At 50.9% G+C, this 14,895-nt stretch overlaps 1 protein-coding gene across 1 annotated transcript in view; it reads right to left on the bottom strand.

Annotated features, from left to right (window-relative positions):
• LOC104487134 (leucine-rich repeat and fibronectin type III domain-containing protein 1-like protein) overlaps positions 1-12,248 on the bottom strand; it is a 42,684-nt gene extending 30,436 nt beyond the window's left edge. Inside the window, exon 1 of the mRNA XM_086769172.1 lies at positions 12,164-12,248. The gene's annotated coding sequence lies outside the window, so the exon portion shown is untranslated. The remainder of the gene's footprint in view (positions 1-12,163) is intronic.
• Between the last annotated feature and the right edge of the window lie 2,647 nt (positions 12,249-14,895).

Raw genomic sequence — 14,895 nt, 5'->3', positions numbered from 1 at the left:
GTCACACCAGGCCCTGCTGAAGAGTCTCTCCCCACCTTTCCTGCAGCCCCCTTTGGGCACTGGGAGGCCGCTCTCAGGTCTCCCCGGAGCCTCCTCTTCTCCGGACTGAACAGCCCCAGCTCTGCTAAACGCACAAAACCGTCCATCCAGTAAGCACAAAGCAGCAACAAGACCCACAGCTCTCATCAGGAAAACATACATTCACATAAAATAAATTCTTCTCCCAGCTACAGGAAAAGCCACTGTCACCATCCGCATCTCCATCTGCCCTTCTCCACACCACCCACACGCGCTATTTGCATATTTCTGGCATATTTATATAGCACACCTCAGCGGGACGCTCCGTGTGCCACCAACACACGCGGCCTTTTGGTCTCCAAGCCTGCACCTCCTCGCGTGCGATGCGACACCAGACCCACACACGCCCCCCCGCCGCCCTGCGGAAAGCCACCATAAAGACACCGCAGCAGAAGTATTAAGAAATGTCTCCACGCTTCCTCCAGAGTGCAAAATATTTAGTGTATTCAGCGTATCTCGCTGTAAACGGACCACGTCTGCTGATGGCCGTCATCTCTTCCCATGGTGTGCTGTCAGGCCACGCAATCTGTTAGCTGTGCATTTAATGGGGTCTCTGGCCGCGTGGCCCATGAGCCGCGTACCTTTCAATATCTCATTTTGCTGAGAAAACCACACGTTGCGATGCTTCATTCACTGCAGCCATTTTCATAGACAGCAGAATAAACGGGCAAAAATAATTTAAAGACCACGCTCTGCTTCCATTGAATGGTATGAAGGCAACCACGAGAGACTTTGGTGCGAACTCAGCATCATCCCCTTCCTCAAACCTTGTGGAAGCAACCAAGGTCATTCCCGTGTGCCTCCAAACACTGCCAGTCAAATGTCACCATGGGTTTGACCCATGCGGTTGTCGTGGTACATCCACGAACCATGCCAACAGATGCTCCAGGGTGTCCAGATGAACAAATGAAGCTCTGAAGATCCACGTTGACACTCTGTAGGTGGCATTATGTTCTTCTAGCACCGTGGCAAGCGTAGAATCACAGAACCACTGAAGGGTTTGGGTTGGAAGGGACTTTTCAAGGCCACCCAACCCAACCCCCCTGCAAGGAGCAGGGACATCTCCAACCAGATCAGGTTGCTCAGAGCTCCGTCCAACCTGGCCTTGAACGTTTCCAGGGATGGGGCATCCACCGCCTCTCTGGGCAACCTGGGCCAGTGCCCCACCACCTTCAGTGTAAAAAATTTCTGAGTGGGAATAGGATCTCCTGCAAGATCTCATTTTATCGGAGGCAGGGGAACACTGCTTCACCAGGGCAGCTCCAGCATTCCCGGCGGAGCACGGGATTCGAGAAGTCCAGCCGGTCTCCGAGGAAGCTGGAAAATATCTGTTTCAGATACGGAGCCGCTCAGGCCTGAACCCACTGAAGTGCGGCTGCATTTGCACAGCTCTGCACCCAAGGTGAATTATTCCTGGCTCCGTCCGGGGCTGACTCACCTCCACCGCACGCTGACACAGCTGAACTCGGCCTCAAAAATAATTGCGAGGTTTCGGCAACACGCCGCGTTGCCCAGCGGAACCAGACCCGGAGTGGATTTAGTGAGTTTTAGGGAATGCGGGAACTGTTAAAGACAATCTTAGCACATTTCTCCTTCAAAAAAAGGACACGTGCCCGGATGTAGGCAGCTTCCAGGCCGCTCCGGGGAAAGATGCTACAGATATAGCTTAGAAATATTAATAATCCCCACAAAGAAGGAAAAAAAAGAGGGGAAAAAAAAGAAACCAACACACCATCCACTCACCCTCGTAAAAGGAAAAAAAAACCAAACAAAAAACCCCTCACAGCAAATCAGAAGCATGACAAGGTTTTCACTCTCTGCAGACAGGGCTGATCTACATTTTAAAGCCAAAACTTCAAACAGATCAAACCGCTGATTCTCGCGGATATTCCCACCAGGCTCTTTTCCTCCACGCTCCGTCTCCAGCTCCCACTCACCCCCACCCTCGTCTAAAGAAAACCCGGATTCTTCACGCTCCTTTCCAACCTGGAGGCCGCTCCTTGTCATCCCCAGCTCATTTTTAGGGATTTTTATCTCATTTTTAAAATTTTATTGCTTTGCAATTATGCTAAGCAATATTTAACACGCCGGCAGAGAAAGGTGTCGCTTAACAGGGATGTCTGTGTAGATATATATAAAAATAACAGTAACATATATAACATATGTGGCATAAAAGCAGATTTAATTTCTAATTAAGCGAAGGAGGAGGAAATAAGACCTCTCAATGCTATCGGAGCACCTTGCGGTACCTCCATTTTCTTCATCCTCCACTCTTCCACCCATCCCCGCCAGGCGCTCGCCTGAAATCCGTCAGTTTGCCAAAGAACTTCCCCGTCAGCGCTCGTAACGCCGCTAATTAGCAAGGTGTGGGTGCTAAACTGGAAGTTCAGGGGGAAGGAATTATGAAATAAGCCAAGAGCTCAGAAACTGCAGACAGCCCAGCGTTGTTATAAAAATATTCCTCAAAGAGGCATTTGATCGCAGAGAAAAGCGAGCTAAGCGTCGCCCTGCGGTTACATTCACGCAGGAAAAGCACTCGGTCGCGTTCGGATTTCCCATCCGGGCTCCTCTAATAGCAGTACGGATTTCCTCTGCTGGGGAAGGATTAGGCAGGGGGCTGGGGAACCCCCTCTTTTTCTCCGAGGGAGTGCAATTTGCAATTCAGACCGTAGTTAGGGTGACTCAAGGAAGAACATTTTTGTCTTCGTATTTTATTGTATTTTTCCTTCGTATTTTATTGTATTTTTCCTTCGTATTTTATTGTATTTTTCCTTCGTATTTTATTGTATTTTTCCTTCGTATTTTATTGTATTTTTCCTTCGTATTTTATTGTATTTTTCCTTCGTATTTTATTGTATTTTTCCTTCGTATTTTATTGTATTTTTCCTTCGTATTTTATTGTATTTTTCCTTCGTATTTTATTGTATTTTTCCTTCGTATTTTATTGTATTTTTCCTTCGTATTTTATTGTATTTTTCCTTCGTATTTTATTGTATTTTTCCTTCGTATTTTATTGTATTTTTCCTTCGTATTTTATTGTATTTTTCCTTCGTATTTTATTGTATTTTTCCTTCGTATTTTATTGTATTTTTCCTTCGTATTTTATTGTATTTTTCTTTAATACAAGTAATTTCTGGGCAACACAGCCTAGCAACCCTCTGACCTAGACCAGGGGGGAAAAGAAAAAAAAAAAAGGCAAGATTCAAATCACATCCCAAAAGATAACTAAGGAAAAATATTTCAGGGGTAAAACTTGACCTAAAGACAAACACTCTGACCTGTGCTGTGGTAGCCAGAGCATTGGATGAAGCATTAGGACAAAACCAAGTACCTTGGAACGGGCTGACCAGCTCCAAGTATTTCTGTAGGACAGCGCTGCCGCGCCGCGCTCTGCTCGTGGCCACCCACAAGCAAGAAAACCGGCCGGTTTTGAAAGGTTTGACTGAAAAAAGGTAAAGCAGGTCCAAGCTGAAAGGTAAAGACACGGCAAGAAAAGGCGACAGCTTTCCAAGTGTCGCACCACAGTTGTAGACCAAGGTCAACGTTGGGTCAAAACCATGGCCAAACGACTTCCTTGGGTTTCTTCGCGTGGCTTCCTACCAGCAAGGCCAGCTCATTTTGCCACAGGAATCCCGACACAAAAATCCCTGCGCTGTTCCTCATTCTCATGCAAATATCCCTTGGGAATACAAAACCAAGGGGAACCCATGTAGGACGCATCCAGCCCTAGGGCATCCTGCTATTCAAGGGAATTCCAAGGACTGAGGAGTTGTGTTTTAGAAAGAAGCACCAGCCCTAAAAAAAAATAACAACAATAATTATCTTACCATTTAGCTGCTCATTGGTGCTCTGGCAGTTCAGCCTGATAAGAAAATATCCACAAATTCAACCTCTATATCCACCTACGCCAAATCCCCCTGAAATCAGGCTAATTTAGCCACTCTAGATGACACTTTTGATTAAAAATATTAATAACATGAAACTAAGAACACACATTTTGGCCTTAAAATAATTCAGAAAATCATCGCTAAGCAGGCATGGGACAACTGAATGTTCACGACCCGGTGTAGCGTTGCTGATGCCTATTGCATTTCACGACAGGAAAATAAGAACAGAAGAAAAAGGTGCAACCCCAGCAAAATCCGTAGCTCTGCAATAATCTCAGGTGAATTTAAGAGTTTGTAATTTCAGAGGCAGAAGTCGTTTCTAATTAGAGTGAGAGAAGGAAGAGCTGTGGAAAAAAAAAAAGAAGAAAAAAATCTAAATATTCTGGCTTCTTTTGTAAGTGCTAAGAGGCTCCGCTTCCATCTGAAGGCTGCGACCTGCCTGCTCAGTTTGAAAGGACAAATCCAAACAACCCCTCCAACTCATCCTCCATACATTTCAAACCTATTTCACGGGAACGGAGGAGCGAGCTTTGCTCTTCCATGTTACCTAGCGATTTTATATAGTGGACATTGAGGACTGAAAGCATCTGTAGGCCACTTCACACGAAGAACACATGAATCTTGCTGTTCCACACGGACATCAACCCTCCTGCAAACTCCTATTAGCACCAAAAAAACTCAAAAAAATCAAAAACCCATACCCAAAAAACCCAAACAACCTCCTCTTAAGTTTCAACTCTGGTTTAATGACTCATTAGAAACCATGAAAATAATCAACTGCTGGAAGACGGAACTGTTCCTCAAGACAGCGTTACCCCCAGTCTCTTTGATGGGTAGCGTGGAGCTCTACATTGCACCGTTCATCCTACCCGTCTCATTTTTCAGCTTAAAAAAAAAAAAGAAACAATGGAAATCACATCGCTCCAGGAACCTTTGTCTAATTAAAAAAAAAGTGTCCCTGGCCAGCCATCAGGGGAACAAGAACCACTCAAAGCACCCTTGCTGTTTCGAGCATGAAGGGAACCCAGGCTCTCTTCACGTTGAAAATAAAGGGATTTTTTTTGCACGTGATGTATTTTAGCCTCGGCAGCAGCTGAGCAGGACAGACGGCAGCTCCAAGCACAGCTATTTCTGAATCGGTGAGAACGTCACCCAAAGAACCTGTGCCAGGAGCCATGCTTCGTTCCAGCTGGAAATGAAGAGCTGTTCTGCACCTCAGGGCTCTTGTGGTGGTGAAGTGGAGGGAGTAGAAAGAGGTTCAGTTCTAGCAACAAGTCTAAAGAGATCAGTGTTTTAAAACCAGAAAGAAAAGGAAATATGCAGTTGTTCAGCCTCGCTTTTTTCCCACAGCAAAGAAATGCCTGCGAGCCCTCGACGGAGGGGACCTGCTGCCCTTTTGCTACTGAACTTCGCGTCTCCGAAGGATGCTCAGCTGCTTTGCAACTGTCGCAGACCTTCTGCCAAAGTGGCGGCGGCCTTTCCTTGCAGGGTCTTCTCCTAGGGCACCACCTTCGTTACTTCCAGGCACAACAGGGCAGCGGCTCCGAGGCTGGCAGAAGATTATTGGCGGGTGCCAAATGTGATTTTTTTCAACCCTTTTTTTGAGGTTTAACCAATATACAGAGCAGGGCTTATCCTCACAACAAGAATGTTTTTAAGCACGCCTACACGCAGCATTTTGCAGATGAGGGCTTGCGTTACCCGTGTTGCGCGTCTAAAGGACATGAACCAGCGTCCCAGCAGGGACCGCCAGCTGTGGCTGATGCAGCCCTAGCCCCAGCCAGTGCCATGCTTGGGGACACCGTTTGTCACACCAGGTTGAGTTCACAGTCATGTAGTTACACAACCTCCCGCTCAGACTTGGCTTGCGACCAGCACGGACAAGCAAGCACGCTGCAAAAGCAGAATAATTTAGGTTGGAATGGGACCTGCAAAGGTCACCTAGTCCAATCCCAAACTCATGCTTCTCTCTGGCTTCAGACATGACCTGAAGTGATCAGCTAAGTCCAAACCATTTTCAAAGCCGGTGAAATTAGAAAAAAAAAGGCCCTTTTGAACATAAAGGTCATCTGGAAAAATAATCTAAGCAAGCTAGCAACACAAATAGAGAGACATCAGCACGAACATGGCAGGTCTTCTTCCAGTATGGAAGCCAGGCTGCACCTTCCAGCTCCATCTTGCATATACATAGAGTCAAAGCAGAGGTTACCTCACCGCTTTACTGGGGTACAGAGTAGATGTTTTCCAGGCACCACAAACAGAAAGACACCAGTTCCCACAGAACCATTCCTCCTGGGTGTACTTTGAGACACCTCCGCCTGCACACGCGTTTCGGTTACGGACTGCCCGCCGTGGTGAGCGGACTTGCCTGTGCTCAAAATCAAGTTGCTGACTTGGCTAAACCAGACCCCGGAAGATATTTTCCAATCAATACACATTATTTTCATCACAGCCAGGGCTCCCAGCATTCATCCTGGAAAACAGACAGGCAAATATACCTCCAAAATATAAAGCATATCTGTCTAAGAGCTGCTTCCACTTCACATTGGACAAAAAAAAAACCCCAACAAAACAAAAAACTCATCAACAACGTTGGCACAAGCTATTAACTCTTTGTCGTAGTTCAGCCCTGATCGGGACCAGACTACGCAGCCTCTCGCTCACCAGAAATCCTTCACCACCGGCAGGCAGACGGCTCTCAGGGTCTCTTCACATCTCATCTCGTCTCCTCTCCACTCCTCTCAGCTGGGCCAGGCCCAGTCACCGCCCGGCAGGAGGCCAGAGGGTGAGGCCTGCCAGGCTCACACCTCCCCCTCTCTGCCCCGACTCAGCTGCTTCACATCTTCTCGTTCTTTTTTCCCCTTCTTAAATACCTTATGGCAGAAGCGTTAACAGGGAGTGTTCCATCACCAATTGACTTGGCCCTGGCCAGCAGCGGGTCCGCCCTAGGCCTGGCCAAGTGCACCGGACAAAGGGGAGCAACTTCTAGAAACAGAAGCTGCCACCATAGCCCCCCCCCACTAAACAAAACCAGAACACTCTTTTAGTATAGCAATTTTGAAGCCTTTTTTATAAGCTGCCTGTCTGTCTCCCTCCCACCTCCTGTCACTTCCACGCCTCCCCACCGACTCCAGAACTTCCCAACTCCTGAAGTTCAAAGGCAACCGGAGGTCAACCTCACCGGCGCCCTTTGAAGAGCGAAAAATATCAAAACTTGTGATGCGCATGAGTGCCACAACCTGCTCTGATATTGCTGAGTCTGAGTACTAAGGGGAGACATGAAATCACATTTTTCCACAGCAATTTTTTTTTTAATAAACTTCAAGATGAGCATCATACAACGGTACCACAAAATGCTTCTCGTACGACACGAAGAGTCGCACAAGCACCTTAGACAAGCTTCTAACATTGGACAAGACTAAAGTTTAGTAAAAACTTCCCACTTTTATATCACAAAGCCTGACCGAAACCAGTTGGGTGTCACAGAGCATCTGTAAGAACATGAATGATTCAGCTTTGAATACGAAAAGTGGAAGCGCAGACAGCAGAGAGCGGAGGAGACCTTTGCAGGATTGCACTCAGTGCACACGACAGGGCTCAGCGGAGGCTCAGTGATCCTTGAAATTTGTCTGGAAGTGCGATTGTTACTGATTAGAAGAGAATACACAGATATTTCACAGGCGCTCCGCTTCGCAGTGAACTCCTGTCACTCTGGGGCAATGCGTCGCCACCTTTCCCAGACTAATTGCTCTTCCAGAAAAGGACATGGAGCTTCACGTGGGACCAGAGAAGTGGAGATTCTCTTTGTTGCAGAAAAAATAAAGGAAATAAAATCAGTGCAGCTTCTCATTTGAGATGACAATGTTTTCCTTTGTCCGGTATTTCCCACTGCAGCAAAATTCCCTTTATTCAACCCACTGATATTTTCCCCTGTTACATCTTTCCTGCAGATGACAATGATTTTTTTTCCCCCATTTTCAAAAATAAATTCAATGAGAAACATCTACTGTGAATTCATGCTCACTGCCCTAGGCAACCTAGGAGCCGGCTGGCAACCAACACTTAGGACCAAAAAAATTTGGTCCAAAAATATTCCCTCTAAGGGACAACCAACACATGAACCCTGCCCAGGACAGAGGTCAACTGCAACAGCAGGAGGAACAAGTGGGAATCCAGGTGCCACCAAGTGGAGCTCAAGCAGCAAAGAAGATACCACTTGGCCCACACCAATGAAGTTCACTTTCATTTCAACCATGACCTTCATGACCTAAAACCCTTCCGTGATGGGGACCAGGGATCAGTTAAGGCATGCACACATGCTCTCGTATCTGCAGATGCAATAGGATCATAGAATCTTTAAGGTTGGAAAATACCTTCAAGGTCATCAAGTCCAACCATCAACCCAACACCACCATGTCCACTAAACCGTGTGCTGAAGCGCCACGTCTACACGTTTTTTGAGCACCTCCAGGGATGGTGATTCCACCGCTTCCCTGCACAGCCTGTTCCAGCGCCTGACCACTCTTTCAGTAAAGAAATTTTTCCTAATATCCAACCTAAACCTCCCCTGCCGCAACTTGAGGCCATTTCCTCTCATCCTAGGAAGCACTTAGCTTTTGTCCATCCAAAGATTCTGACCAAACAAGGAGCCCACCTGGAAAGCCACCTGCATCATGCTCATCTGAGTGTTCAGTGTCTCCTTGCAGTGTCCCAACCTGGGCTGCACAGAAAGTATTGCGGAAAAAACCCAAAAACAACAACAACCACCCCCCAGTATCTATCCAGCTGTTTAATATCTAATTAATTCAAGCAAATTGTATGTTTTTTAATAAAGGAGGGAGTAATCTGATCAGCCTGGTTACACTGATGGGCCAAGAAGCTGTCCCCACGCCATTTCATTGACAGTCTGTAGGAAAACCCACTCCAGACGCCCACCGCCAGAGCTGGCGAGCAGCGCTGCTCAAAAGAGATGGGAAAAGATTGCAGATCCCCGCCTGATTTTTTTAATCTTTTAATGAAAAAGAAGCCTTGGCAAGAAAGAACAAAGAAGAAAAAAAAAAAACCCAGGAGTTAGGGCAGGGAACTTTTCAGTAAATTCCATTAGGGGAAAAAAAAACCAAAACAACCAAAAAACCTCCCCACCAAAACAGAAGTCTGCAATTTCATCCCTTGAACCATACCAGGAGCTTCAACTATGAAGGTCTTTTTTCTCAAAGTGGTGGAGAAGGATTTGGAACAAACCTCCCTCCGGACAAACTCTCCCCTCCAAGGGAGGGACATCGGTGCGTACAACTGCTTCCTTTTCACAGCTGAATTTCAGATACAGAATCACAGACTGGTTTGGGTGGGAAGGAACCTGTAAAGCCCACCCAGTCCAATCCCCCTGCAAGGAGCAGGGACATCTCCAACCGGATCAGGTTGCTCAGAGCCCCGGCCAACCTGGCCAGGGATGTTTCCAGGGATGGGGCATCCACCACCTCTCTGGGCAACCTGGGACAGTGCTCCACCACCCTCAGGGTAAAAATTTTTTTCCCAATATCTGATCTGAATCTGCCTCCCTGCATCTTAAAACCATTGCGGCTCGTCCTGTCGCAACAGCCCTGCTGAAGAGTTTCGACCTGCTGGCCACGCTTCTTTTGATACCCAAAAAAGAAGATCTGCTTTAGAGAGAAACCAAAACTTTTCATCACCAAAAGGGCCAAGACATGACATGAGAACAGTCCATGCTTATTTGGAAGCACGTTTCTCAGAGGCAACGCATCCTTTCACGTCACTACCAGGAACGGCAGAACCTGCTCTACCCAAGCAGAAAGCTTTGCTCTTGAGGCAAACAAAGCGTTGACTACACTGCTTCCACCTTGCTTGCCAGGAGCCCACATCAACTAAGCTTTGGGCTAAAAAGTCAGTAATTTAGCCTTCAAATAAGCTGCTCTGCAAGGTTCTTGGCATCCATAGCGCAGCACCCCTGGAGACCTTTGTCTTGCAGCCATCCAGGCCCTTTGGCAGGTCTACAGGAGTACCTGGCACCAAAGGACGCGCTGGAACCTCAGGATCATGGATCTCTTTCTAGTCCTCCACCCTCATCAGCAGCAACAAGCTTGATGCAAGAATTGTTTGGTGGAGTTTTCTGGCAGCTGGGGAGATGAGATGATCGTTGTAGTCCTTTTCCTAACCTAACAGCTTCCCCCGCTGTGAACCCACGTTGAACACCTCATTTGGAACAAGAACAAAAACTCCACGGCGCACAACCGCCAGCTCCCACCTGCAAACTGGAAGCACCAACATTGCAAGACAACCCGCCAGCGGGAATGCCTTCCTCACGACGCCCGTAACTCACCGTCAAGCTCACACCCGCCAGCTCCAAGTAGGACATTACCTCCCATGGCAACAAGGAGCATCCTAAACACGCCGCTTATTTCCGACTGAAGATTTTGAACACAAGCATTAGCAACTCCAACTACAGGAGCGCGGGACTTTTTCCAGCAATTCCTTGCTCCGCTACCAGCATTGGGTTATAACCGCATCCAATCCACTCCTAAAAACATCCCGACAGCTCCGAAAACAGCGCAGATCTCCCAGCCCTAGGAGCATCGGTGCAAAACCCAGGTGGGAGATGAGATTTTTTTTTTCCCACCGGGAAAGCATGAGCCCAAGGTGCGGCAGCTCCATTCCCACGTGCGCACCACCAAAACCAGGCACGGAATGGGCCCTCTCGCGGTAAGCGCAGCGAGCAAGCACTGCGCCGGAGAAAAATCCTCCAGCATCAGATGAGCCGGTAGGTAGCAGAGGAAAAAAAAAAAAAGCTGCACTGCCTGCGGCGACGCTGGCAATCTCAGAAACGCCCAGGTTACCAACCTGGAAAATCATACAGAAGGTTAAGAACATGTAATTTCTTCCTAAATTATGAAAAGGTGTGGGGGGGGAAATAATGTCCAGTTGCTAGTGAATTATGATCATCCCAGCACATTAAAAAAACTGAGCATTAAGTGCAACCACTCTTCACTGCTGCTTTTTTTCCTAAATACTATAGACAGTATTTTTAAGGTTGAAAAAAAGATCAAGCACTCTACACGCGTGACAGCAAGAGTTTTCACCCATAGCTGCAAAATGCAAAAAAAAAAAAAAAAGAAAAAAGTCAGCTATGAGAGATTTTACAGCTCTTCTAGGCAAAAATCTGCCTTTGCTAAAGCACAATCCCATTTTCAACCTGATTTTCTGAGTAAGGAGGCCCCCAGTTCCGCTGCTCCCCTGCTCCCCAGCATCCCAGCAGAGGAGGCTGCCTTCCATTTGAGCAGATTCTGCCCGGCTCCACGGTCTGCGCGGTCTTTTCGCGATTTCGATTGCGGAAAAATCACCTTAGCCTGTCTCAATGACAACGCTGTCACCCCCGACACGGACGCTACGCACTCCCCTACGACTGTGGTCACTCCACGCCGGAGAGCAAAACGATCCTCAAGGGTTGCGTTGCTCCGGTGTTAACGCCGGTTGCAATCGCAAGCTCGCCCCGCCGCGACATGCAATCCTGGGGCTGTACCGCCGCGGAAAGGACACACCGCGCTCAAGACCCTGGAGAAAGAAAAAAAAAAAAAAAAAAAAAAGAGGATTGCAAACCGAGCAGGTTTGCCATACATTGCCGTCCAGATACCTCTTCCAGAAGCGAAGAGAAGGAAAAATATCCTGGAAAAAAAGACGGAGGCGTCATTGACCATCATTGCGATGAGTCCCAACTGCCCACTGGGAACCCTTCGGCCCCGTAAAAATCCACTCTGGCCACTCGTGCTTCAAATCCAGCGGCTCAGGCGGCATCCTCCCAGACCGACGCGTGCCTGCAACGGGAAGGGTGGGTCCTACCTCTCTTTTTGGGGTGAAGCGTTGCGAGCGAGCAGAGCAGCGCGGGGCGTATCTGACAATGACAATGCAATTTATCAAGAGCTACGCGGAGACTGGGGGGAAGAAGAAAAAAAAAAAATCCCCAAACCGGGCTTTTCCTTGTTATTCTGAGCCTAGGTGATGCGGAGAGCGTTAAAAGGCAAAAAGTCCAAATATTTGGAGGGGGGAGCGTCCGAGCTCCTCGAGGGATGCGGCGATGGGGGAAGGAGGACGGGGGGCGGCGGGGAAGGGGGAATCTCGGCCCCCACCGGCTCCAGCCCCCCCCGCAAACCCACGGACACCCCCCGCCCCCCAGCCCCGCTCCTCACCTCTCCCGCGGCCAGCTTAGAGGGGCGGCGTGCCCCGCATGGCCCCGGCCGCTCCCGCGCTGTCCATGACCGGCCGAGCGCTCCAGTGCCGCCGACTCCGACCGCACCGGCGGAGCCGGGCACAGCCGCTGCCGCAGGGGCTGCCCCGCCCCGGCTCCGCGCAGCGGAGGAGGAGGAGGACGAAGAGGAAGGGGAGGTGCGGCCCCGCCCGACGGCCGCAGCCCCGATGCGGCGACTGGGGAGGGGGGATGCGGGGACTCCCAGCGCATCCCACCCCTCGCTGATCCGGTACCCCCAGCGCATCCCACCCCTCCGTGATCCGGTACCCCCAGAGCATCCCACCCCTCCGTGATTCGGTACCCCCAGTGCGTCCCACCCCTCGCTGATCCGGTACCCCCAGTGCGTCCCACCCCTCAGTGATCCGGTACCCCCAGCGCATCCCACTCCCACTGATCCGGTACCCCCAGAGCATCCCACCGCTCACTGATCCGGTACCCCCAGTACGTCCCACCCCTCAGTGATCCGGTGCCCCCAGCGCATCCCACGCCCACTGATCCGGTACCCCCAGTACGTCCCACCCCTCCGTGATCCGGTACCCCCAGCGCATCCCACTCCCACTGATCCGGTACCCCCAGTGCGTCCCACCCCTCAGTGATCCGATACCCCCAGCGCATCCCACTCCCACTGATCCGGTACCCCCAGCGCATCCCACCCCTCGCTGATCCGGTACCCCCAGCGCATCCCACCCCTCGCTGATCCGGTACCCCCAGCGCATCCCACCCCTCGCTGATCCGATACCCCCAGAGCATCCCACCCCTCAGTGATCCGGTACCCCCAGCGCATCCCACTCCCACTGATCCGGTACCCCCAGTACGTCCCACCCCTCAGTGATCCGGTGCCCCCAGCGCATCCCACGCCCACTGATCCGGTACCCCCAGTACGTCCCACCCCTCCGTGATCCGGTACCCCCAGCGCATCCCACTCCCACTGATCCGGTACCCCCAGTGCGTCCCACCCCTCAGTGATCCGATACCCCCAGCGCATCCCACTCCCACTGATCCGGTACCCCCAGCGCATCCCACCCCTCAGTGATCCGATACCCCCAGCGCATCCCACTCCTCACTGATCCGGTACCCCCAGCGCATCCCACCCCTCAGTGATCCGGTACCCCCAGCGCATCCCACCCCTCAGTGATCCGGTACCCCAGGCGCATGCCACCCCCCAGTGATCCGGTACCCCCAGCGCATCCCACTCCCACTGATCCGGTACCCCCAGCGCATCCCACCCCTCAGTGATCCGATACCCCCAGAGCATCCCACCCCTCAGTGATCCGGTACCCCAGGCGCATCCCACCCCCCAGTGATCCGGTACCCCCAGTGCGTCCCACCCCTCGCTGATCCGATACCCCCAGCGCATCCCACCCCTCAGTGATCCGGTACCCCCAGCGCATCCCACTCCTCACTGATCCGATATCCCCAGCGCATCCCACTCCTCACTGATCCGGTACCCCCAGCGCATCCCACCCCTCACTGATCCGGTACCCCCAGCGCATCCCACCCCTCACTGATCCGGTACCCCCAGCGCATCCCACTCCTCACTGATCCGGTACCCCCAGCGCATCCCACCCCTCACTGATCCGGTACCCCCAGCGCATCCCACTCCCACTGATCCGATACCCCCAGCGCATCCCACCCCTCAGTGATCCGGTACCCCCAGCGCATCCCACTCCTCACTGATCCGGTACCCCCAGCGCATCCCACCCCTCAGTGATCTGGTACCTCCAGCACATCCCACCCCTCACTGATCCGGTACCCCCAGCGCATCCCACTCCCACTGATCCGGTACCCCCAGCGCATCCCACTCCCACTGATCCGATACCCCCAGCGCATCCCACCCCTCAGTGATCTGGTACCTCCAGCACATCCCACCCCTCACTGATCCGGTACCCCCAGCGCATCCCACTCCCACTGATCCGGTGCCCCCAGAGCATCCCACCCCTCACTGATCCGGTACCCCCAGTGCATCCCACGCCCACTGATCCAGTACCCCCAGTGCATCCCACGCCCACTGATCCAGTACCCCCAGCACATCCCGCTCCCGGTGGTCCAGAGCACATCAGCATCCCCCTGGGCCACCCCGGTGACAGGCAATCCAGTGCGAGCAAAGCAGAGCAGCTGAGGAATTAGAGTTGTCCATTAATTGCCTGTTAATTGCCAAACACTGGCAGGTGCAGATATTTTAAAAAAAAAAAAAAAAAAAAAAAGAGAAATAAAAGTGGGGTTAAGTGCCTTCATTAGATGCTGATGTGGGAATTGGTCTCTCTTCCCAGGTGGTGGTGTGACAGGAAATGGCCTCAGGTTGTGCCGGGGGGGGGTTCGGTTGGATATTAGGAAAATTTTGTTCCCTGGAAGGGGTGATGAGTGTTGGAACAGGCTGCCCAGGGAAGCGGTGGGGTCCCCATCCCTGGAGGAATTTAAGAGGTGTAGATGTGCTGCTGAGGGACATGGTTCAGTGGTGGGCTTGGCAGCATCACGTTTATGGTTGGGCTTGGTGATCTTAAGGGTCTTTTCCAACCCAAATCATTCTTTGGTTCTACTCTGGTCCAGGGCTGCAGAGCATCTTGAAGGCTTCAAAGGGCTGGGTCAGTTTGGGTCTTGGGCCAGCTCTGGTTTTATTTTGGGGGGCTGGGCCTGACTCGGCCCCGCCTGGCTGCAAGAAGTGGAGATGAGATG

This window comes from Chlamydotis macqueenii, chromosome 31 (genome assembly GCF_036417535.1).
Source record: "Chlamydotis macqueenii isolate bChlMac1 chromosome 31, bChlMac1.mat, whole genome shotgun sequence".
In the NCBI taxonomy this organism is placed as follows: Eukaryota; Metazoa; Chordata; class Aves; order Otidiformes; family Otididae; genus Chlamydotis; species Chlamydotis macqueenii.
Note: the sequence above shows the minus strand (reverse complement) of the source record. Positions and strands in the feature narration are given on the sequence as shown.